Source organism: Zootermopsis nevadensis, unplaced genomic scaffold (assembly GCF_977971745.1).
Source record: "Zootermopsis nevadensis isolate Lab colony 2312 unplaced genomic scaffold, Znev_1.0 Znev_ptg000011l, whole genome shotgun sequence".
NCBI classification, from domain to species: Eukaryota; Metazoa; Arthropoda; class Insecta; order Blattodea; family Termopsidae; genus Zootermopsis; species Zootermopsis nevadensis.
Genome location: NW_028259143.1, coordinates 15,119,347 through 15,146,043, shown reverse-complemented (window position 1 = coordinate 15,146,043; position 26,697 = coordinate 15,119,347). Strand labels below are relative to the sequence as shown.

At 42.7% G+C, this 26,697-nt stretch overlaps 1 protein-coding gene across 3 annotated transcripts in view; it reads right to left on the bottom strand.

Moving 5' to 3' along the window:
- The window catches only part of LOC110828943 (protein FAM13A), a 132,575-nt gene extending 107,847 nt beyond the window's left edge, over nt 1-24,728 (bottom strand). The window contains exon 1 of one of the 3 annotated variants that reach the window (XM_087347442.1): nt 24,706-24,728. The gene's annotated coding sequence lies outside the window, so the exon portion shown is untranslated. Of the gene's footprint in view, nt 1-19,527; nt 19,715-24,705 lie in introns of those variants that run through there. The other 2 variants (XM_087347440.1, XM_087347439.1) reach the window with 2 other exon arrangements.
- Nucleotides 24,729-26,697: the final 1,969 nt, after the last annotated feature.

Here is a 26,697-nt window from a genome sequence, read left to right as displayed (position 1 = left end):
TAACGCTCCAGAGACACGCCAAGTTAAAATGTTCCTTTACCATTCAACTGAAACTATACTACGCGACTGTAATCTTGGGCCTCGCAAGGAATGCAAGTCACAAGATTACAGTCTTACGATGTAGAATCATGAAACAGATGAACTTCTACTAGACTACTGTCCACAGACCAGGGGAAAAACCCTGCTGGGGGAAATCGATTCTGGTCGGTGCGGGGGGAATGTTTACTGCCTGGTGGACTAGAGGGCTGCTATTGGTGGGAAGTGAGACACGTCAGAGTTTTACGCTACTACACAGACTGAAAACATCAAGCAGTTACGAGTAGCGTGTAGTGAGCGCACTTTTAATGTGTTCTGTGGGTGTTGCAATAATATTCTAGATTAAATCGCTGTGCCTCTGTGAGGTAATCTTAAAGCTGTACCCAACAGAACACATGAAAGCCTGTCGTCTGTTGTTCGTTCAGTGGTTGTGGAACGAATGCTTTTAGGATCGGTCGTCACTCGCCGCGAAATCTTGCGCATGCGCGTATATCGAATTCCTAGCAGGGATTTTCTCCTTGTCTGCGGACTGTACACGGCGCAACCACCCATAATATAGCCATCTGCAACCTGAGATTCTGTTTTAGAATATAAACATGGGCGTCTTCTTAAAAATACTAGGTAATTATTAATGTACAAAACTCCACAACTTAATTAAGCTTTATTCTTAACAAAAACAGACAAGCCTCTAGCTTCTTACACCGCCCGATGAACGGTCTGTGGACACGTTGTAGGGAACCATCGCTATTTAACGTTCAGGTTTTACTGATCACGTAATTCAACGTAATTGTAATTTTTTTCGAATCGATTTATCGATATAACATTTTTCTCGAATGTTTTTAGATGTTGGATACTTGATAAGAATAACAACATGAATAAGTCCTTTGTATGACCTAATAAAACGGATTTTTGATCCATTTCAGAAGCTCCTATCTCAAACGAATTCGTATTTCCTAAAATACTATTCATACTTTTTCTCCGTTACGAAGATCGATATAAAAATCGAAATGTGTGCACATTGGCGGTACAGTTGCACTTGGTATGTTACGAGACAATAACGCTTGCTATGTTATGTTATTTTACGCTTTGCTGTCATGTTTTATGATACGTTATGTTACTGTATAATCATTACCTTACACGGTTTTGGGGTCATCTTGTGTTGGTCCGTCTGTTCTCCTCAGTCTCGCCTTTCAAAACTAATCATTAGCTATATCTGATCTCCAGATACCGTTCGTGCGTGCGTAATGTTCAAAATCACACTACACCAGAATACATGTCGGGGCAACGACCTTCTCACCAGATACATGTTTGTAGTTGTCTATTCCACCGCTTACTAAGAACAAGACAGTGAAAGTGACCTACTTTTATTCTCACCGCCTGGCAAGCCTTGGTAGTTCGAGGGGATATCCCCTCACCCAATCCAGTATAAAAGGGTCGTTGCCCCCCGGACAAGTAAGAATCAATTATCGTGTCGATTCTCTCATTTGTCGGAAGGCAGAGTGCTTCAAGTCAACGTTCTATTAAACAGAATTGTCAATCAACATCAACAAAAGCTCGTCTCTCTGTCTGCAGAGTCCGTCAGATCTTGACCGACCGACAGGCCACACGCTGAAGATTTCTGTCTTCTGGGATGTTACGCTGAAAAGTCTGACACAAAGTTGACCAGCGTTTCGCAGGTGTTTACTGTCGCCATCATCGGGGCGATGAAAAGGCAGCAAGCACCTCTGACACGCCGCAGACTACACTACATGGCCAGCATCCCAAACACGATCATCTTCACACTCGTCGCCCTGAAAACCTGCCATCTCACCTGTTCGATGTCTTTAAGTCATCCAGAAACGAGGAAAGCGATTTCTAACTTGAGAGTAATTTCATTCTAAATGTTTACCTCAAGTTTCCTCCGCACGAATTCAACTGCAATAATATTTTTCAATTAAGGTTCCACGAAAGTCTTTTTAGCCGTTTTAAAATCCGAAAACTAATTACGTTTCACAACAAAAGCGCGGTAAGATCCAAATATATTACATACTTGTTCAATCAAACCGCTACGGTGGTCTAGCGGTTAGAACGCTGGCCTTGTAATCCTGGGGTCTCGGGTTCGATTCCCGGCGGTGCCCGAATTTATAACTTGTGTTGGGCAAGGCCGTGGTCTAGGCAACACGGAGTTTTCCTCCGTGGCATCCCAACAATTACTCCATTCACACACAGAAGAAGGCAATGGCAAACCACTTCTGGATCATCTGCCAAGAACGTATATGAACAGGTCCCAGTCCGAGAAGAGAAAAGGATGGAAGGATCCTGTTCATATGGACCTGTCGTCAGACAGAACACTAAATAAATAAATAAATATTAAATAAACTTGTTCAATCAGATAAATATGTCGTAAGTTTCAAGCGCATTTCCCACTTCTCTGACAAGAAACGAGTTCAAGGTTTGTTCAGCGCATTTTATCTGTATCACATTTACTCTGTTCTTACTCTGGCCAGTTGCGAGACTTAAAATACGTAATTTACCGTGCCAATATATTTCATAGGTCTGCAGTTTGTACGCCCAAATTTCCTTCGGTGTGCCTGTTAAGTCAAACGAGACTTCACACATCTTGAATCACGTTTACCATCCACCATTACGAACTTAACCTCAATTAAGTAGGGACAGACAATCTGCAGAATTAATTAACGCCGGGCTGTCTGACGCATCACCGGTGGTCGTCGTATTTAAACGATGCACGGAGACCACAAAAATTTAGGACTTTACTTATCTGACAGTGCGACTAACTTTGTTCTTTGTCATAACAGGGAACTTCTGCAAACCTTCAAAAGCGTGTAGCAACTTTTTAATTACCATCTAATTCCTCGTATGCTCTAAATATAACTACAGGAAGAGATACGCTTGTAAATAAGAGGTGTTTCGATGCAGTCATACATTGTATAATCGTCTCTAAGAGCTACAAGTAACAGCTGTGAACACATGTTATCACAAACATGCACCTGTAGTTCATTCAGAAACCGGTATTATTTCCCAGCTATTTATAAGCTGAAGGAACCAAAGCACATTACGTTCAGCTGGTCCCTTACAACACGCTCTCCGCTTCTAAAACTCGTAGCAGAGAGGTCAGTAAGTCTTGAGCAACTTGGCTGCGACATTCCGTGTTACACGTGCGGTATATTTACTGTCCACAGATGACGAGAAAATCCCTGCTGCGGGAATGTTTACTGCCTGGTGGACTAGAGGGCTGCTATTGGTGGGAAGTGAGATACGTCAGAGTTTTACGCTACTACACAGACTGAAAACATCAAGCAGTTAAGAGTAGCGTGTAGTGAGCGCACTTTTAATGTGTTCTGCGGGTGTTGCGATAATATTCTAGATTAAATCGCTGTGCCGCTGTGAGGTAATCTTAAAGCTGTACCCATCAGAACACATGAAAGCCTGTCGTCTGTTGTTCGTTCAGTGGTTGTGGAACGAATGCTTTTAGGATCGGTCGTCACTCACAGCGAAATCTTGCGCATGCGCGTATATCGAATTCCTAGCAGGGACATTCTCCTGGTCTGCGGACTGTATTCTTTCTACACATAACAAAGACTTTGCCGCGTCAGTGGGTTTTGCACCTATAAAAAGCAATACAAATAACAGCCGCGCGCGACAACACTCGACACGCCGCACGCGGCTAGTCGCGCCAGTGGGTCTCTAGCCTAACTGCTGGCGCATAACACGTCACATCTATCTTCTTCTATAAAAAAATCTGATTCCCGTTGTCGTCAACCAATTTGTAGCCAAACAATTACATCAACAAATATTATTTATTTATTTATTTAGTGTTCCGTCTGACGACAGGTCCATATGAACAGGATCCTTCCATCCTTTTCTCGGACTGGGACCTGTTCATATACGTTCTTGGCAGATGATCCAGAAGTGGTTTGCCATTGCCTTCTTCTGCGTGTGAATGGAGTAATTGTTGGGATGCCACGGAGGAAAACTCCGTGTTGCCTAGACCACGGCCTTGCCCAACACAAGTTATAAATTCGGGCACCGCCGGGAATCGAACCCGAGACCCCAGGATTACAAGGCCAGCGTTCTAACCGCTAGACCACCGTGGCGGTAATCGATCACTGTCATGTGACTCGTGATTACATACACATGGTTCACTCGTTGCACTACGTTTGTCACACGAGTAGCATGGTAAATATTTCACTTGCGGTCGGCTCTCAAAGGAAACACATTCTTAGAAGGAAACGCTCATGCAAGTGTTATCTGAACCCGGATGAGAAGATGGCGGTTTCACGTGTTCATGTTCCAGCCACGTTCGTAAGCTATTTCTGTATTCTTGTCTACAGTTGTGTATTATCTAAAAGAACATGTCGTTTCTTCCTTACGTGAGCAAACGCTGTTGCAGACTGTACATTTAATTACGCTTGTCTTCTATTTTCAGACTCGTAAACAAACAACATTACTATCAGTCAGCCTGTCCATTCTCAGTAACAGGTTAACAGACTTTCAATAACGTCAGTTCTACCAACATAAACCTAAAAAAGATCGCAGACAAAGAACACTACACGAAAACCTACAAACGTTTGTACCCGTGGAAGTGACACGATGGGGAATCCCCTTGCTAGCTAGGTTGTCATGGTTAACCGTTACTGCGGTTACTTTCGTTGCCATGGTTACCCGGAGAATCCCCTAGCCAACCACACAAGTAGCCACTCGGAAAACTCATTTATCGACCGTGCCAGAAGTGTGGGCCTACACGTTCTGACTTGTGATCACAGTGGCAGCACGGTATGACCTTGACCGCTCCGACATTGGAATCGTAGTCTCCGACAAACAGCCTAGCAGGTGTTGTCATCATCAGATATTTCGTTCACGAACCGACTTCATTTCCCATTTAATTCAAAACTAAATACAAAATCCATGTCAACAGCTACGCTCATAGCTCAGCAACGCTTCAGAAATGGAAACATTTCCCACTAAAAAATTACTTAATTAAAACCTGGAGAAGGTTGGTTCACTTTTCGTTGGGTACCCCTGTAAGTAGCCAGTCTGTATTTTATTTATTTATTTAGTGTTCTGTCTGACGACAGGTCCATATGAACAGGATCCTTCCATCCTTTTCTCGGACTGGGGCCTGTTCATATACGTTCTTGGCAGATGATCCAGAAGTGGTTTGCCATTGCCTTCTTCTGTGTGTGAATGGAGTAATTGTTGGGATGCCACGGAGAAACTGGGGAAACTCCGTGTTGCCTAGACCACGGCCTTGCCCAACACAAGTTATAAATTCGGGCACCGCCGGGAATCGAACCCGACACCCCAGGATTACAATGCCAGCGTTCTAACCGCTAGACCACCTCATCTTATTATTATTTAGTGTTCTGTCTGACGACAGGTCCATATGAACAGGATTCTTCCATCCTTTTCTAGGACTGGGACCTGTTCATATACGTTCTTGGCAGATGATCCAGAAGTGGTTTGCCATTGCCTTCTTCTGTGTGTGAATGGAGTAATTGAAACCGGGGAAGCCCCCGGAGGAAAACTCCGTGTTGCCTAGACCACGGCCTTGCCCAACACAAGTTATAAATTCGGGCACCGCCGGGAATCGAACCCGAGACCCCAGGATTACAAGGCCAGCGTTCTAACCGCTAGACCACCGTGGCTAGTCTGTATTTACGGCTATTAATTTCCAAGTTTCGGGAATTTCGAGTGATAACAACAACGCAAATATGCCATGTGTCCAGAGAAAGGGTTCATTTCCTATATTAATATTATCTCAGTCTGAAAGGCTTATCTTTTATGTGTTACTTTTAAAACTAAATGAGTTATCTATCAGTTTACAGCCAAACGCTTAACTATTGCGTGTAACCACTCTCAGGAACACCCAGATAGAACTTTCCCAAGACGAAACAGGCGAAATGAATGCCTCTATCGTGTGCACATGACTCACTTTTCTGACGAAGGTGTGGCTTTAAAGAACTAATCATCTGCTGGAAGGCAACGCCGCACAGCTCCTCCCTGATCCCCTCGCCACTGAATCAACAAATAACCTCTGAAAATAAACAACAGAGCCCTCAAGCAAAAATGCATCCGTTGTCCAAGTTGCCTTGAGTAACTGAGGGAAGCCACGAAAACCCAGTCAGAACGAGTTCTGAAGCCGGACCTCCTGCACAGAATACCACGCTCGCTCGGTGAGAATGAAACACTCGCATTTTCAAAACACGTCTGCAGCTTTAGGGTCTATTTATATAGGAACGTAAAGATAACGACACGAGCCCTTGCCGATTTTTCATAAAATATTATTCAACGTTTTACAATGGAACTGTTTATATTGACTCCGAGCTCGTCCGTTCCACGAACGAGTCTCGCCCAACTTACGTCTCAAACGATATTTTTCCTAAACAGTCCCATTGAAAAAACGTTGAATAATATTTTCTGAAAAATCGGCAAGGGCTCGTGTCGTGCTCGTGTCGTTATCTTTACGTTCCCATATAAATAGATCCTTATCCACATTGCAGTAATTTCGACTACATTTCATGTCTTGGAGCTCCGCTACAGACAGCAATTCTAGACTTCACTCCCCTTCCGAAGGCCCACACATTTTTGTCAGAGGACTTTCACAAAAACAGAAGACTGTCAATTACCCGTCCCGTGATCGTCGATTGTACGTCGTAATCCGGATTTCGTCGGTTGAGAATTGTGTCCAGAGATCCTGTAGCCTACATGGTGCATAACGGGATTGCTTTTCTGAACATCTTACGTGATTCAAGCACTTTAAATAATCGTCAAAAACAAACAAACGACACTTCTCGGACAACAATGAGTTGCTTGTGAAAACGGAAGGATTACGAGGGGGGGGGGAGTGTATGAAGCAGTTGACCTTGAACACACCAAGCGATATTACATCATCTGGAAAGAAACTTAAAATACACGACAGCTCCACACAAAGCTTACAAAGACCTTGACAACTCAAAACATCGCAACCCGCAACACCCCTCCCACAAAGTAAATAATGAAGACAGGTTGTCAAACTGTGGTTTGCGAGCTCCTAAAAGGAGACGCGTAATTTTCCAGTGAGTTCGAGAAATATCGTGCTTAAGAAAAGCAGTGTCGATGAGGAATCGAACCCCGGACATCCAGTCCGTAGTGAGTTCACGCTATTTAAAAAAAACCTTCGTTTACCTTTTACCTTGTACTGCCTAAATTTGTCTCTCCGGGGCTTACTATCTATTTTTATATATATATATATATATATATATATATATATATATTCTACTATAAAAATTCGTGATTTGTCGTCGTCAAACAATGTCACGTTATATTTTTTACTCGGCATTGTTGTACGAACACAACAATGCCGAGTAAACAAATGACTTCGGGGGTTAGTTTAGTGTCTAACTCAAGATTTTAAAACGCAAACCCCCCCCCGAAGGGGGGGTTGGTTTAGTCTCTTACACAAGATTTTAAAACGCAACGCGTTTTAAAAACTTTACCCCCCCCCGAAGGGGTGTTTGTTTAGTGTCTAACTCAAGATTTCAAAACGCAACCCCCCCCCGAAGGGGGGTTGGTTTAGTCTCTTACACAAGATTTTAAAACGCAACGCGTTTTAAAAACTTTACCCCCCCTCGAAGGGGTGTTTGTTTAGTGTCTAACTCAAGATTTTAAAACGCAACCCCCCCCAGGGGGGTTGGTTTAGTCTCTTACACAAGATTTTAAAACGCAACGCGTTTTCAAAATTTTACCCCCCCCCCCCCCCGAAGGGGTGTTTGTTTAGTGTCTAACTCAAGATTTCAAAACTCAAACCCCCCCGAAGGGGGGTTTGTTTAGTTTCTTACTAAAGATTTCAAAACTCTACCAACCCCCCCCCCCCCCCCCGAAGCGTTTTAAAAACTTGACCAAACCCCCCAGGAGCTCCGAAAGGAGCGCTCTGCTCTAGTATATAATAAAAACACTGCCGAATCTATGATGCGTTATTGTAATGGGGAAGATGAAAAAGATTTGAGGTTTTCACGGCGGTGAGTCTGAAGATGGCTATCTTCAACGGGGGAACGCATTTGCAAAACAATCAAAATGTCCGTTTCAACCGACAAAGGGCAAGAACTTTCCTTGCATAAGTTTGATTCACCGTATCCTCGGTTATTTAACGACATCGTTTCAAACGTAACTCCCTGAGATAGTAAAAAAGCAGAGGAAACAGCCTGCATACGTCATGAAACGTGCAACATTTTTACTTCGCCAAAGATTTTAAGATGACCACTGGCTCCCGGATGAGAACTGTCAACTTCTGAGAGGTTACGAGATATGACGCGAAGGGGTCACGGATCTAAAGATATAAGGTCAGGCCCATTCGGCAGTCGAAGTCTGATTCCTGCATTCAACTGGAAGGACCGAACTGAGATTCGAACTAGATACAGTCCAAAGTATTATCGATGTGCGTGTCGGCTTGATATTAGCTGTGTCACGTTAAGCACGACCAACAACGAGAACACGTTTCCAAAAACTGCAGTTTCCTGTGTCTCAAGCTTCAGTTGGTCGTGTTGGCAGACATGCTCCATCAAATCAAAGACGAAGATGCATCGACACATCCACTCTCTTCCTTTCACGCGTTAAATCCACACAGTGCAATAAGGTATGGTACATTTGACAGAAGACACAACGCAGACATTCAAGTTGAGCTGGCGTCACGTGAATGCGATACGACAGATAACAGAGTAAAAGCCAGGGTGGCAGTATTCGTCTCCTGGCACAGCCTTTCCAGGTCCTGTCCCACACTGTGCCAATGCACGGGACATTAATCAATGTCTGTAACTCTCCCGTAACAGAAATGCGCTGTAATGACCGTTCCACAGGCCTTCAGGGGTCTCCAGTAATGTTGACAGGAATGGAGAAATACATGGCAGGTGAAAGGAGAATGTCACTCCAGAGTATCTGAAGATGGAGGCAGCAAGGACCTCTGAAACATTGGTAAACTTCTACCAGACTACAAGACGCAACAACACAGAAGACAGAAATCTTCATACTCTGATGACGGAGGCAGTATGACCTCTGAAACGTTGGTAAACATCGACCAGACTACACGGCGCAACAACCCAGAAGACAGAAATCTTCATACTCTGATGACGGAGGCAGTATGACCTGTGAAACGTTGGTAAACATCGACCAGACTACACAGCGCAATAACCCAGAAGACGGATATCTTCATACTCTGATGATGGAGGCAGTATGACCTCCGAAACGTTGGTAAACATCGACCAGACTACACGGCGCAACAACCCAGAAGACAGAAATCTTCATACTCTGATGATGGAGGCAGTATGACCTCCGAAACGTTGGTAAACATCGACCAGACTACACGGCGCAACAACCCAGAAGACAGAAATCTTCATACTCTGATGATGGAGGCAGTATGACCTCCGAAACGTTGGTTAACATCTACCAGACTACATAGCGCAACAACCCAGAAGACAGAAATCTTCATACTCTGATGATGGAGGCAGTATGACCTCCGAAACGTTGGTAAACATCGACCAGACTACACGGCGCAACCACCCAGAAGACGGAAATCTTCAGACTCACCACCGAGAAAACCTCAAATCCTACAAAGTACGCCCAGACTTAGCAAACGTTACTATTTGAAGCTCCACTCGCGAGATACGTACTGCACATCGTGTATATAAATTATTAGCTTCTCTAAGATTTATTCTCATCTTTAATTAATTTCACAAGCGTAGCACACGACAGTTAAAAACGTTCGTTCCAAAACGACAGACAACAAATACGATAATTATTCACAATTCAGAAAAAAAAATGCGGTTGCTGATTACGCTTAGGCTTCGAAGTTATCTTCAGCACGCAGAAAGAACTTACGACATATCCGTTTTCAGTAATAATTCTGGCACCTTCTCCACAATGTGACCTTTGTCATTTGCGTGGACTGATTTTGGCACAGGACAGGTATCAGTGGCGGGCTCTTGTGAATTCGTGTTCAATAAGAGTAACATCTCGTCCACGTGAAGGGCCATCATTTTCTAAAGGACTCTGTCCCACGCAGAGGTTTAAGAAGGGTTCTTTTGAAACCAGTGATGGAACTTCGGGTTCCATAAAAGCCAATATCTTTACCAGCTAAGCGACTGCTGGCTTCTGAAATATTCCTCCGCGGAGTTCGAGTCCCACAGACGCTCACGTCTCGAAGAAACGTTCAAATTAAAAATACGAGCTTCACTGTTATCACATCTGAAATATTAAATCGCAATGACAAATATTTCTTAAGCATATCAAAACTTCACTACATGGAGTCGATGTGTTTGGGAATTTTATTAAACAACTAAGTCAGATTTCAGGTTCTCACGGGTGTAGTCTCGTAAAAGTTTTTCCAGCGTTTCAGAGGTGTGTACTGCCTCCATCATCAGGATGTACTATTATTCCTGATGATGGGGGCAACCCTGCACCTCTGAAACGTCGGCTAACTTCTACGAGACTACACGGCTGTCATGTTCAATAACGAACTAGCTTGTAAACTCAATATTTTGTTCCGTGGTTAAACTTGCCTACATAGTTCGCAAGTTGACAGTTGTAATTTGCGTTTCTTATTCTGAAATGTCAGCTGGACTCTTGGTTAGTTCCAGGTACGTGCTCACAATGAGCGGTCATTTCAATGCGAATGGGTCTGATGGACAAGACATAAACCTTTCAATAACAATAATAAATATTTAGAAGTGTACGTCCAAACAGTAATTGTGTGTGACATGCTTTCAATTGGTTCCATATTTACACAGCGAACATGTATCGTCTCTGCGGATAAGCATACACTATACAGGGTGTCCGAGAAAGAGTCCACACATTTCAAACACTTTTATTACGAAAATAAACAGAGCTAGGAGAGTACAGTTTTCACCACACGAAACAGCAACTCAGAAATATTTTTCCTTACACAATGTTTCCTGCAAGATGGGCCGGAAGAGTTGGGACCTTTTGCAAGATTTAATAAACCGTGGGAGGAATCACGTCTCAAATGTGTGTTAGACCATGCACATAAATTCGATGTGCTAATGAAATCAGGATTTCCAAGTCAAGTGTGAACCGGATTCTCAAAACTGCTATGTCGAAACACTTCGTGCCAAGGTTAAGGTTACCGCATACAATGACTTAAGTCGACCCTGAAAGCAGACTTGAGTTTTGTGAAAGGATTCAGAGGAAGATGGGAGATTCTGGGGGCGATTGTTTGGACTGATGAGAGCAACGTTTATTAGCATTACCATCGTGCCGTCAGGGCCAATCGTGATAACGCCTTTCCCGACTGATGGATAGGACATATAGAGGACGTGTTGAGTACTCCCACGATCGCCAGATTTAGCCCCACCCGACGTTTTTTTTTGTGGGGTTACTTGGAGGACGCGGTGGGCAGCACGAAGCCAACAACACTTCAAGAGCTCCGGAAAGAAACTGAACGGATCTGCGCAGAAAATTTGGTGGTCACTTGTCATTCAGTTGCTCTCCGCTGTCAACTGAGCCAAGAAGCTAATGGTGGCCATTTTGAACACCTGCACTAGATTCGTAGTTCACTACGTGCCAATGCTAACGTATGTAGTGGTTTTGTTTATTAAAATATTTTTATTTAATTAATTGAATATATACACATCGTTTTAGATCATTCTGTATTTGATGTTTATGTTTTCCCTATTCGCACACTTGTATCGGTTTATTGGGCAGAGACTTTCTACCGAAATACAGAGTCATTCATAATTCCCTGACATATTAAAAAAAATCGCTAGACTTGAATGGTGCAATGGATGGTAACATAGGACATGCAATCAGAAAGAGAACCTCTCCAAGTTTATTTTACATACCTCATAAACGCTCTACGTGTCCGCCATTTGTGGCGCGGCAGACGTCAAGCCGATAATCCATTTCTGCCCACACCCGCTGTAGCATGTCACGATCGATTTGTGATATGGCAGCGATGATTTGTCTTCACAGCTCAGGCAGATCTCGTGCCAGAGGCGGTACAAAGACCTGGTCCTTAACGTACCCGCATATGAAAAAAATCACATGGCGTCAGGTCAGATGATCGGGGTGGCCAACAAAGCGGCGATTGGTCATTGGCAGCCATGCGTCCGATTTAACAAACTTGGAGAGTTTCTCTTTCTATCGCCCTTTGCACCATTCAAGTCTGGCGATTTTTTGTAATGTGTCAGGGAATTATGAATAACCCTGTACAAAGCTAACCTATACTTACGCTTAACGAGTGAAGTAAGACTTGTATCTTGTTTCATCTACTGTCCACAGAGTAGGGGAAAAGCCCTGCGGGGGTAAGTCGTTTCTGGGGCGGTGTAGGGGGAATGTTTACTACCAAGTCCACTAGAGGGCTGCTATTGGTGGGAAGTGTGATACGTCAGAGTTTTACGCTATTACACAGACTGAAAACATCAAGCAGTTAAGAGTAGCGTGTAGTGAGCGCACTTTTAATGTGTTCTGTGGGTGTTGCGATAATATTCTAGATTAAATCGCTGTGCCACTGTGAGGTAATCTTAAGGCTGTACCCATTAAAACACATGAAAGCCTGTCGTCTGTTGTTCGTTCAGTGGTTGTGGAACGAATGCTTTTAGGATCGGTCGTCACTCACCGCGAAATCTTGCGCATGCGCGTATATCGAATTCCTAGCAGGGATTTTCTCCTGTTCTGTGGACTGTAGTTTTATTGGAACTATAAAAACGAATTCACTACTTACGAGGGCGCAGTTATATCGGTTCAATTTTCGTCTTTTGAATAGGAGCTTAAAAACGGGTTTATCTTAATGTTGGTTTCACGTGAAATACTGACCGGAGCTAGAATCTTGAGGTATTCATCCAGCTTCATTAAAACAGGGTCATCTGCGTGTTGATCGGCCAATTTACCCGAGGTCTCCTACAGAGGCTGTGTCAATCTAAACCCGGGTGTCTGCAGTCCACATATAACTGTAACTATCTATAATTACGCTTCTCTCTTACTATACATATTCGCACTTTATCTCTGTAGTTCTATAGATACATATATGAAGCCGTAGGACGCAATGATATGTTGGACCTGCCCTGGGAACAATGCTTTTCGTGTGGAAAGACTTGCTGATGGCTGTTTCTGGACGTTCAAGGCCATAACCCATCACCCTATCAAATTTAATTTCCTCATGTGAATTCATATACCGGGACTTGTCTGACATCCGGCACAACGAGAATGATTTGCAAACATGTCACATTTAGAGACAAGGTTATTCCAGACTAGAGTACGAATACAATTCTCAACATTGAGTATATTATTTACCGTATGTCAATGTATTTTCATGATAAATAGCAAGTACGTGCGAGCAATCAGAACAGAGTAAAGAAGGATTCAAGCTGACCTCAGTTTCGATGTAATTAGCAATACAACATAGTCTCAAGATGCACTTCATACTTGCATGTGTTCATAGTTCTGAGACAGTGACGTCATAAATCTAAATTGTTAGCTTCCTTACGAAAGTCATTAAATTTTGCAATTAGTTTAATTTAATATATAAGCGTTTTGTAGTTTTGGGTAAATGCTGTTTTGAGGGCTCTCGATGTAGTGAAATGTCTTTCAATGTTCTCTTATACGTTTAACCTCCTTTCTGGTGTACTTACACATGGCCCAGTTTTTTCTGTCATGTTGGCAGCGTGTAGGCTGTACATGATTGTTACTTGTATATTCTTTGTGGTAAGTTGGTTTTATGGTAGCTGCTGGTATTTGCTGTCTGTTGGATGATATGTAATTCTTTAACTCTATATGCGTTGGGAACTTTGAATGCAGTTAGCCGACAGGACAGTTCCATCCCAATCTTACGTTCTGTTGGGTGCCAGGCCGTACTAAGCACCGCTGTGCTATAGTCGACACAATAGTTTTTGGCCGGTGGAGCTGGCGGACGAGCCTACTCTGTGTACCTGAGGTGGCACGGTCAGCGTATTTCTTTTGTTTGGGCGTGCAGTCAGCATTATACTATCGCACAAGAGACTCGCTCCTAGCCTTCCGCTTGAAAATTCCACCGGCCAAAAATTAATTAAGTTGGTATCGTTGATTAGTGCATTGACAGTCAGAACGACCTGCCCAGTGTCTCGTCGGTTCTTGTGGAGAATGAACGTGTCATTACGAAATTAGCTATACTGGATCCGGGCAATTGTTCGAGAAATAACATCATTTGATCCAGATCGCGGATGCACGCCAGATGATTTGGTAATTAGTTAATGCGAGAATATTCTTTCATGAAGCCAAGTACGGAAGAGTCAAATTGAGTGACTTTTATTAACTCCGTTGTATGAAAAAATAAGCTCCTGTTTTCAATTGAATGCTAGCCATAAGATAAATACAGTTTCGGTGAGTATCAACGACATTGTTGATTTTTTTCTCCGGCTCGCGACAAAGGCATGAACATCCAAAGCCACCCGCTGTAACGAAAATATTATCGATTCTACTAGAAATCGACTTTGTTCTTGTATTGTCTTCTGAATTTTGGTTGCATCTGACGTTGAGGTAAAGAACAAAATGTCTAATAATTTTCTGATTGCGAAAGTGGGGGCAAATCTCATTGTTTTTTTTTAGAATTGTCTGAAAAAGTGTTCCTAATCACTGCATCCCTGATAATGTGATGGATGCCCCGAGAGGAATCCGGTTGCAACAAAGAGATTCCAGATGACCACTGATTTTCCTTTCACAGAGAAAATGCTTTCTCGGCATAAATGTTACACACAACGATAACCCTGACGTACTGTTTAACAGCAGCAACATTGAACTAGCCGTTCCGTTCCACTCCAGAGCCACAGAAATGTATACAGCGCAACATAGTTCTGAACCTTCCTATGCGCATGCGCAAACTGGTGGGGGTAAACCATCGCCCTTCCCTCACACCTGCCTACATTACTTAAGGTGCAAGTCACCGCTTGTCACTGCCTGCGCGCGGGGGGGCATATTAGCATTCTTCTCTTCTTAATAAACTGGGCTGTAAGTCGATTATAGCGAGCTCCCTCCGTTCGATATGTAATTTTCATGTCTCGAAGACTCTATACGTCTGTAAATATTTTTATTTCCCTTCGTTCGTCATTTAATGCTGAGTTCATATCAGCTCATCTAAACGAGTTCCAACCTCAAAGAAAACTACAGTTTTCCATTTGAAGCATCAAATGTTTATGCTGTTAAGGGAAACAATCCCTCTTTTTTTTTTTCTGAAAATCACACGAAACCCAGAAATACCATGTGTGGATAAAATAAAGAGTTAATCCAATCACTTTGCCTTCCTTTTAGAGGTTTATTTATTTTTTAATTCCATCAGTCGGAATCCAGCCTTTCAAACGCTAATTAATCTACGAGTGCTTAGATGATCTTCAGAAACCAAGAGACGATCATCGCCCTGATGACTGAAACAGCAAGCACTTCTAAAACGTTGGTAAACTTCTAGCAGACTACACGGCAAAGGCACCCCAGAAAGCAGCCATCTGCATTCTCACTGCCGTCAGCATCTAAAATCTCACCTAGCTACCAATATTTATACAAAATATGAATTACTACGTTATCCATTGAAAGAACTGACATCAAAATAAGATCCAGAATCCTCGAGTCCATGCCCAGACGAATTAGATCCGTGGAAACTAATGAAAACTGCTATTTTGCCGGGTAACAAAAAAAACTACGGGCCCTCTATAGTTAAACACTAACTGCATATTTACTTTAAGAGTATCAGAATCTTAAACATCTCGGTGGATAATAGGCAGCTACAGTTCGAACGAATATTTGTGCGAATTTAACAAAAGAATACGCTGGTATCTCGACTGAAACTTCCACACTTCACGTCGTTCAACAGCGAATATGGATGTCCAGGCGAATAACAATTTTCAAGTTCGTTTTTGCTATGAAACCTACTCGAAAATTCGTGAACATTTCCTGACGTTTCTTTAATCAGGCACACACATTCGTGTCACTGCTTAACAGACGTCTGCCAAAAAAAATACCTGTAATTAAAGGAACGTACAGAAAAACCAGGACACGACAAATGCATTTAAACGATAAATAAACGGAATTGGTGACGCAACCCGCACGCTTACAACACTTCCGGTTTCGGACTTTGAACATATTAAACCCCTGTAAGACTTGAGGTTCTCACAGCTGTGTAGTCTGGTCGATGAATATTCATCGCCCTGATGACGGAGGCAGTATGACCTCTGAAACGTTGGTTAACATCGACCAGACTACACAGCGCAACAACCCAGAAGACAGAAATCTTCATACTCTGATGACAGAGGCAGTATGACCTCTGAAACGTTGGTAAACATCTACCAGACTACACGGCGCAACAACCCAGAAGATAGAAATCTTCATACTCTGATGACGGAGGCAGTATGACCTCTGAAACGTTGGTTAACATCTACCAGACTACACAGCGCAACAACCCAGAAGGCAGAAATCTTCATACTCTGATGATGGAGGCAGTATGACCTCTGAAACGTTGGTTAACATCTACCAGACTACACAGCGCAACAACCCAGAAGACAGAAATCTTCATACTCTGATGACGGAGGCAGTATGACCTCTGAAACGTTGGTTAACATCTACCAGACTACACAGCGCAACAACCCAGAAGGCAGAAATCTTCATACTCTGATGACGGAGGCAGTATGACCTCTGAAACGTTGGTTAACATCTACCAGACTACACAGCGCAACAACCCAGAAGGCAGAAATCTTCATACTCTGATGATGGAGGCAGTATGACCTCTGAAACGTTGGTTAACATCTACCAGACTACACAGCGCAACAACCCAGAAGACAGAAATCTTCATACTCTGATGACGGAGGCAGTATGACCTCTGAAACGTTGGTTAACATCTACCAGACTACACAGCGCAACAACCCAGAAGGCAGAAATCTTCATACTCTGATGACGGAGGCAGTATGACCTCTGAAACGTTGGTAAACATCTACCAGACTACACAGCGCAACAACCCAGAAGACAGAAATCTTCATACTCTGATGATGGAGGCAGTATGACCTCTGAAACGTTGGTTAACATCGACCAGACTACACAGCACAACAACCCGGAAGACAGAAATCTTCATACTCTGATGATGGAGGCAGTATGACCTCTGAAACGTTGGTTAACATCGACCAGACTACACAGCGCAACAACCCAGAAGACAGAAATCTTCATACTCTGATGATGGAGGCAGTATGACCTCTGAAACGTTGGTAAACATCGACCAGACTACACAGCGCAACAACCCAGAAGACAGAAATCTGCATACTCTGATGATGGAGGCAGTATGACCTCTGAAACGTTGGTTAACATCGACCAGACTACACAGCGCAACAACCCAGAAGACAGAAATCTTCATACTCTGATGATGGAGGCAGTATGACCTCTGAAACGTTGGTTAACATCGACCAGACTACACAGCGCAACAACCCAGAAGACAGAAATCTTCATACTCTGATGATGGAGGCAGTATGACCTCTGAAACGTTGGTTAACATCGACCAGACTACACAGCGCAACAACCCAGAAGACAGAAATCTTCATACTCTGATGATGGAGGCAGTATGACCTCTGAAACGTTGGTTAACATCGACCAGACTACACAGCGCAACAACCCAGAAGACAGAAATCTTCATACTCTGATGACGGAGGCAGTATGACCTCTGAAACGTTGGTTAACATCGACCAGACTACACAGCGCAATAACCCAGAAGACAGATATCTTCATATTAAACCCCTGACTTTTTATTTCACACGATGTACTAGTCTCTCTGTTCATCACAAATAAATTCCGCTTAATATTTGTTGGGCTGTTATGGCCGACCGAATGCAGAAATATTTCCGAAGCTCCTGATAACGTTCATGTTTCTGATAATTATTTCTACGGTCTTCATAAACTCACGTGTGTTATCACTACGTTGACACAAAGTTTATTAGTTACAGCACTGACAACTGCGAATATTTGGCAGAAAGTAAGAACTGTGATACAAAGTCCATAAATAATCACAAAATGTCGAAGTAAAGAGTCCATTAGGAAGACCTAGACGTAGATAGGATAATATTAAGACGAATTGGATGGGTTTGTATGGCCTGGATTCACCTAGCTCAAGATAGGGAACAGTGGCGGGCTCTTGTGAGCACGGTGATGAACCCTCGGGTTCCATAAAATGTTGGGAATTTCTTGAGTGGCTGAGCGACTGTTAGCTTCTCAGGAAGTACCCAGCTCCATGAAGTTAGTAAGAATGTAGCGTTAATATTTACTTGGCTACTCACATTGATACATTTTGCAAACAATCAATACATGAAGTTTATACTGTCGCCTTCTAAATATCTCCATCCACCTGTTTATATACACCCTCAATCTATGTCCATTGTTCAGTTACAGACCAAATTTTACTTTGCGAGATTAAACTACAGATATTAATTAGAAAAAAGTCAATTCCAGTGGTATCATGACCAATGTTTCTGTTAAAAAAAGAACACACAACAAACGGCATTTGTGTTAAAATGGCTACTCAGCTTATCACGAAGCCAACATGTGTCATAGAATAAATATCATAACACAAACAACACGGAGCAGTAATTATTAGAACTTGACGGACGACATTGTTCTCTCGTTTAAAACATTACACGTCAATTTTTATAAATCTCTCACTATGCTTCTTGCGTTTGTTTGTGAGTTGAATTTAGACTTGTGAGGCATGACCACGGGCGTAACTAGATATGGAAGTTCATAAGAACATAAGCAATAAAAATCACACCACAACATACAGAATTTGATCGATCACAGCGGTGTGAACAATGCATTCCTGTACACGCAAGGGGAGTCTGAGACCTGACTACAACACTGCATAAACCATAAGCATTTCGTCATTCAAGTTAGCAATTTGCTACCGTAATGAAATATGGCAACCTGGTGCACGATCACCTAATTTTGGGCATATATTTGTTACAAACGTGCAGTTATTTCTCAGGTAGGTCATGGCACCAGAAATAATAAAACGTAGATCGTATGCATATGCAAGCATTATCAGAGCAGTGCGACATGCGGACCACAATCTGATAACCACTGGACGTTTCTGGAATCACAAAGTAGCTCTGAATGCACCCTACATACTTGTGTACATGCTGGCCGAATATTATTGCCACACGCCCCTTTTAGCAAATTCCACGTCTACGCATCATTATCATTAATTAAGCTCTCAACAAACTTATGTTTATGAAACAAATATTCACACAAGTGCTAAGCCAATAACGCCATGATACGATATGAATTGTATACAGATGGCAACGTCCTATAACGGTAAGTATAAATACGTATCAGTTACTGCTGTTCCCGTAACCACGTTTCGACTTGTATGCATGCGTACGCTTGCAAGAGTGACAGCGATACCAACTCCAGAGAGTCTAAAGGTAGTATTGACTTTCCAGTCGTCACTGAATGGTAATTCGTGATGCTACATAATCAGACTATTACTACATATTTGTGTACGTTTCTTACCGTTCAGTTGTTAAATATGTGCTGGTATCCTCTTCAAATCTACACGATATTGCTGAATTACACTAGCTAACACGACCAATACACCTCTCACAAGCGGCTTTCCGTATACAACTTCCAGAAACAAGATGGCTGGCATTATGGCAATGGGAGCGCATCAGTTTACTGGAAAGATATTCCACTCATCCCCACTGCTGAAATGTGGTATATTGTAATGTACTACTTTTATTTTCGTACCCGAAATCTGCTTCTTCGTTGCCTTATTTCCAGCACAAACGAAACGAGAGAACCACGTGTGAAGGGCTAAAAGTAGATTCTAGTCTAGTTCTGCAAATCTGAACACTGCATGTTCGCTGTTCGACTCCCGGTCGGAGCCGCGTCCACACCGGCTGAAGAAGGGTCAACCTAGCCTCGTGTCCAAAGTGGCCGGATCACCGAAATTCCGAGATTTAGAATGCTTGCAGCTTTACCTCCACTCCCCCCATACGCAATTCTGTGCAGGAACAACTGTCTGGTAGGAAGCACGCAACACGTAAGAGATATTGTGTATGTTTAATACAAAGGCAGTGCTGCCACTTTTGCAACGTGTTTTTACTTTTCTCCCACTGATGAACAGTTTCGTAACTCAAGTCAGTCAGTGTTTGCTTTACGAGCAGCTGTTCCATATGCGGTAGGGCAGACCGGCCCTGGGGTCCACCCAGACCACGATCCACTAGGTACAGAGTTCCGGCCTCGGTGGAACAGTGACCGGGGCGTGAAGTTAACCACTCATCCCCCCCCCGTAGTATAGTGCAGCAGCTATTTCTGAAATACATTTTGTTTTTAATACGTGTTACAAATTTTACGACAGCGTCTTTCGAATGATGTATGAATATCATAAAATGGCGGTCTATCTGAAGTTCCCTGATGTTGTGTTCGCCCGGAATGTTGGCCAAATATTTTCTGAGTGACTTGGAGACAGTCCAGTTGAGATTACTTTTACTTTCATATTCCACATTCTCTGTATTTCAAGATCTTCTCAGCTTCATTCTTAATTACATTCCTGTCAGTTGGTATTGCTATATCAATTAAGAGACAAGATTAATACCTGAAATAGTCGCACGTAAAGACGCCAATTTCAATTCATGTAGCGTATTGCCAGTGTTTATTTTACATTAACAAATAAATAATAATTCTTGAGGCAGCTTATGACGTGGAGTCATAAGTTGTACTTCATTTGTCTTATACGTAAATCCGGCGAATAGATTTAACCTTGAGAGATTACTGTTGGAAACTATTTTGCATGTAGTTGATACCGTTAACATTTCTCGATAATTAATGTAGTCAGTTTGGCATCTTCTGAAAAACAGGAAATATAACAGACTGTTTCCACAGCACTAGCAATTTATCCTGATTCCAAATAAAATTAATAAGCATATAGATCTGAGAAATCCTCCCCCAGTAATGTCAGCGTGATTAAGTCGAGAAGAATGAGATGGGCTGGGCATGTAGCACGCATGAATAGGGTAAGAGGTGTGCACTAGGTATTGGTTGGGAAACCTGAAGGGAAGAGACCTCTGGGGAGACCTAGACGTAGATGGGAGGATAATGTCAGGTGGGATCTATGGGAGATAGGAGTTGAAGGAGACTGGATTTTGTTGGCCCAGGACAGGGTCCGGTGGAGGGCTTTGGTTAATTCGGTGATGAACCTTCGAGTTTCATAAGCCATCTGGTTGGTTGGGTCCACTATTTGGGAAGCCTGAGGGGAAGAGACCTCTGGAGAGACCTAGACGTAGATGGGAGGATAATCTCAAGGCGGGATCTATGGGAGATAGGAGTTGAAGGAGAATGGATTTTGTTGGCCCAGGACAGGGTCCGGTGGAGGGCTTTGGTTAATTCGGTGATGAACCTTCGGGTTCCGTAAGCCATCTGGTTGGTTGGGTCCACTATTTGGGAAGCCTGAGGGGAAGAGACCTCTGGAGAGACCTAGACGTAGATGGGAGGATAATCTCAGGCGGAATCTATGGGAGATAGGAGTTGAAGGAGACTGGATTTTGTTGGCCCAGGACAGGGTCCACTGGAGGGCTTTGGTTAATTTGGTGATGAACCTCCGGGTTCAGTAAGCCATCTGGTTGGTTGGGTCCACTATTTGGGAAGCCTGAGGGGAAGAGACCGCTGGGGAGACCTAGACGTAGATGGTAGGATAATGTCAGGCGGGATCTATGGGAGATTGGAGTTGAAGGAGATTGGATTTTGCTGGCTCAAGACAGTGACAGGTGGAGGGCTTTGGTTAATTCGGTGATGAACCTTTGGGTTCCGTAAGCCATCTGGTTGGTTGGGTCCACTATTTGGGAAGCCTGAGGGGAAGAGACCTCTGGAGAGACCTAGACGTAGATGGGAGGATAATCTCAAGGCGGGATCTATGGGAGATAGGAGTTGAAGGAGACTGGATTTTGTTGGCCCAGGACAGGGTCCGGTGGAGGGCTTTGGTTAATTCGGTGATGAACCTTCGGGTTCCATAAGCCATCTAGTTAGTTAGTGGATATGAAAAAACTTATCAAGCTTCTTAACTGTGAGCACATGACAGATAACCAAGAAATGGTATCGCCTGTGTTGCTATGAGAACGTACTCTTTTGTTACCACACATTCTTGGTATATAATCGTTAGAACGTAATAAAATACGTGGTCTGAACTCGGTTTCCGTTCTCCTGTCATCTTCGTCAAACTGTTGCCTTCTAATTTCGGAAAAATTCTCGTGTGTTTATGCTCTTTAAAGTGCAATTTCTGGGTTTTGCGAATAGTTAACTTGTAAGAAAATTCTTGTGTTCAACTCCTCCTTTATCTTAGACAGTCTTCACTGAATATTCTCCTTACACATGACCAAGCGTTCGTTTATAGACGAAATCAAAACAAATCTGTACTCAATAATCTTGAATTTAAGGTCATAAAACTATTTCAGTTTTAAAATTACACGTGAAGCAAGATTTCTCTAAGTTGTCTTCCAGAGCAACTTCCTTAATGGCGTCTGTTCCAATACCAGGCCTAATTACGAGTCCCCCAAACATTTGTTCCAATCCCCCCCTTTGTATTATCGGAGTTACCGAATAGCGAACTAGCATTCTAAAAAAAGATATAAAAAGCAATGGTGACAAAGCGTCTCCTTGTTTCATATTTTGAGTGGGAAATTCATCACACAGATGTTCATCCATACAAAATTATGCTAAGGAGTATCGTTTAAACAAATCTCAGTTAATTTCATTTTAAATTAATTTTAATTAATTCTATTTACGATTTAATTAGAGCATCTGTTCTCATGAACATGAATATCAAATTTAACGAGAATGTTGTATAATAGTCCCTACTTCTCGCCTGCTCTCTCCAAATCCACAAATGGCTGTTACACTGCATTGAACTCCCAATTAACTCCACACTAATAAACTTCAATAATTTTATACTGGATCTATCATAGGCTGTCGTGAAGTCTTACAAACTGATGAACTGTCACTTTGTGTAAACTTTTCTCCTTACTGATAATCAGCAGTAATGTTGGTGAGATCAAAGGTCCCCGCGGAGGCGAGTATGAAGTTGACTGTCTTCTAGGTTGCAGCGTCGTGTTGTCTGGTGAATTTCTCACAGATTACGCGGTTCAACATCCCAGAAGACAGTCGTCTTTATCAGTAATGTTATATAACGCATCTCACCTAACTCAAAGTCCTTAAATAACTCATGTACGTCCACACTGCACTATCACGTATTCCCATATTCGTCCTGATGATAATTCTGCTTATAATATTTCTTTACTAGCACAAACACAGACCATATAGTTGTCCATGAACAACTGATATCCTCTGACATCGTATTTTCAGGTTTATTCACTCTGGTAATCATCAGTAATTTTGAATATTGCTAAACTCTGGGTTGAAGCCCCGATGATGGAGGCGACAAAGCCCTTGAAATGATAGTAAACGTCTACCATACTACATAATTCCACAGCCCAGAAGACAGATATCTTCGGACTCACCGCCGTGCAAAACCTCAAATCCTACATCGTGTAGAGTATCTTTCTCCTTGTTAAGATCTTTGAAAAGCTTCTAGTCCGTTCGGAAGTCGACCACATTTTGCTGTAAAAAGGGACCAAGTCTTAACATCTCTCTGTCTCTCTCTTTCCCCACACTCAAAGCCGGAAGGCCACCATTTCCAGGGGATGCCTTGTAAATGTAAGAAGCCAGAAACAACAGACTCGAGTATTTTGCCGCAATACGGGACCTAATCAGCAACGCCAAACGCAAAACTGCTGAAGAATTAACTGGCTGTGTTGAAACCCACCCATTAATTTTAAACAAATTTTAATGGATCCTCATACGTCTATCAGGCAACTCTGATTTGTGTGATCATTTTATAAATTATAATTCGTTTTAAGGCCAACATCTGTAGCTCGCGAAGTATTTACATAATAGAGAAACACGCGAAACACAAGTTAACCTGTATGGAACACAAAACTACACGTTATATCTTTTATGACAGAATGTTTGCTTAAGATTTGTCGATTTCGATAACATTAATCTAAACAAATAACGTATCGACTTTTGAATTCACTTTCGTAAGAACTTCGATAAAGACTTGAGGTTCTCACAGCGGTGAGTATGAAGATTTCCGTCTTCTGGGTTGTTGCGCGGTGGTTAACATCGACCAGACTACACCGCGCAACAACCCGGAAGACAGAAATCTTCATACTCTGATGACGGAGGCAGTATGACCTCTGAAACGTTGGTAAATATCGACCAGACTACACGGCGCAACAACCCAGAAGACAGAAATCTTCATACTCTGATGACGGAGGCAGTATGACCTCTGAAACGTTGGTAAACATCGACCAGACTACACCGCGCAACAACCCGGAAGACAGAAATCTTCATACTCTGATGACGGAGGCAGTATGACCTCTGAAACGTTGGTAAACATCGACCAGACTACACAGCGCAACAACCCAGAAGACAGAAATCTTCATACTCTGACAACGGAGGCAGTATGACCTCTGAAACGTTGGTAAACATCGACCAGACTACACAGCACAACAACAGAGAAGACATAAATCTTCAACTTCGATCAAGTATGTGGATTCAAATCGTTCCATAAAGGAGGACACTGAAGGCTTATTTTGTAAAACGTATTTCCAGCGTGGTTCCGGGTACTCTACTTACGTCTCTCGTAGTCTAGCGTTGTGATTCTGCTTTTGTAATCGTCGGTCTCCATTAACTCGGGCATGGCTTTATTTGCAAGATTATTTCGCCGGAAAAGTACTACGTGCAACAAATACACTTCCGTGCACTCTTCGGTCTGCAGCTGCCTGCCAGCTGGTCTTCGCATAGTTTAGTTTATTAATAGATCCGCAAATAAACTAACAGAAACTAAATACGAGTTGTTACAAATGCGACCGATCCAAATGATAAGTACAAATAGAGCAGTTATTATAAGTGTGTACTTTACGTCAGCCTTAATCCACTGAGTGAGCGATGAAGTTACGGTACGATAACAGAAAGACTTCGTTAAAGTGTTGTGGTGTTGGTAACACTGCGCCTCTAGCTGCCGTGTAGTTCATTACGTGCGTTGCAATAGTCTTATATCGCCACGGTGGTCTAGCGGTTAGAACGCTGGCCTTGTAATCCTGGGGGGTCTCGGGTTCGATTCCCGGCGGTGCCCGAATTTATAACTTGTGTTGGGCAAGGCCGTGGTCTAGGCAACACGGAGTTTTCCTCCGTGGCATCCCAACAATTACTCCATTCACACGCAGAAGAAGGCAATGGCAAACCACTTCTGGATCATCTGCCAAGAACGTATATGAACAGGTCCCAGTCCGAGAAAAGGATGGAAGGATCCTGTTCAAACAGTGGGAAGTATCCAGAACAATATCCAAAGAAAAGAAACAGTGATTGTTACTATAGCTCAGAAAACTATAAATTCACTGTATTTGACACAAAGCTTTCAGATTTTCGACAGTTCAAAAGACAAATATTTGGAATTCATTTTGAAATTTCTTTAACGTTAGACTTTTACAAAATTAATTTTGATGTTATTGTTTCTGCATCGCTAATCCGCGTGGCTATGCAAATTTAATCGTCGAGAATACGGAAACTTGCATGTCCAAGTCCAGGAGGAATGGTTCCGAAGGGCTGAAAGATGCTCCACGCGATAGGAAGGACCGAGGACCACGAAGTGTAAAAAAGGGTGCGGTTCATTGTACGATTATTCTAGCACTTGGGAGCAGAGCGCATTGCAAGGATGCAAAATTTGATCCTTAGATAGGCAACGGTGTTAGAACCTGAATTTGCTAAAGTTCAGATTTAGTTCGCGAACAGAAAGCACATAAACAAGTGAACGACCGTTGCAGCTGAAGATATTTCGAACCCCAGTCTTTCAGTCCGTAGTCACTCACTGCGTTGACGGCGCCTCTTAAAAACGAGTGATAGAAGAGGTTTGTAGACGCATGCGCAGAAGCAGACTGCTCTGTCTGTTTCGCATACATTCCGTTCAGTACCAGGATTTAAATTCTCTGGCGCTTTCCACAGCCCAGATGTTTTAAATCTTTTAAAAGCCGTGATGCACTGTTTTGATAAAATGTTTATATTTCAGCTATTTTTGTTCAAAATTTATAAAACAAAAGACGGATGAAAAAGTATTTTATCCCACGTTGTGGAACGTGTCTAAGGATGGGTCACCAACTTTCAACATTGAACGTCGGACTAAAATTACTCTGTGTGTAACTTATGAAACAATCTTCTGTTGCTTGTTTTGATTGGATGTTAGTACTGTCCGAAATAATATCGTATCTTCGTAATGTAGACAGGAAAATGTTACGTAGAATATAAGAGGAAAGGTTTGTGAAGTGTAACACGGCCTTTTCTGGAACTACCGCCTTATCGTGTATTTACAGCTGGCCTCTGTTTAGTCAGACTCCAATAAGAATGTTTACTGACAGGGTTGAAGGTCACTTGCAAGTCGACTCTGTTATACCGATGGCAAAAAGCTGACATCACTGTGATTATCAACGAGGTTTTACAACATCGAATTTGACACGGAATGACTGGAGATTAGTTATTCATACACACAGGATATGTACAGTCTGTAGTTTCAATGTTCTCACCCTTTTTCGCTGACGTATAATTTAACACACTAACCAAATGCGTTCAGGGAAA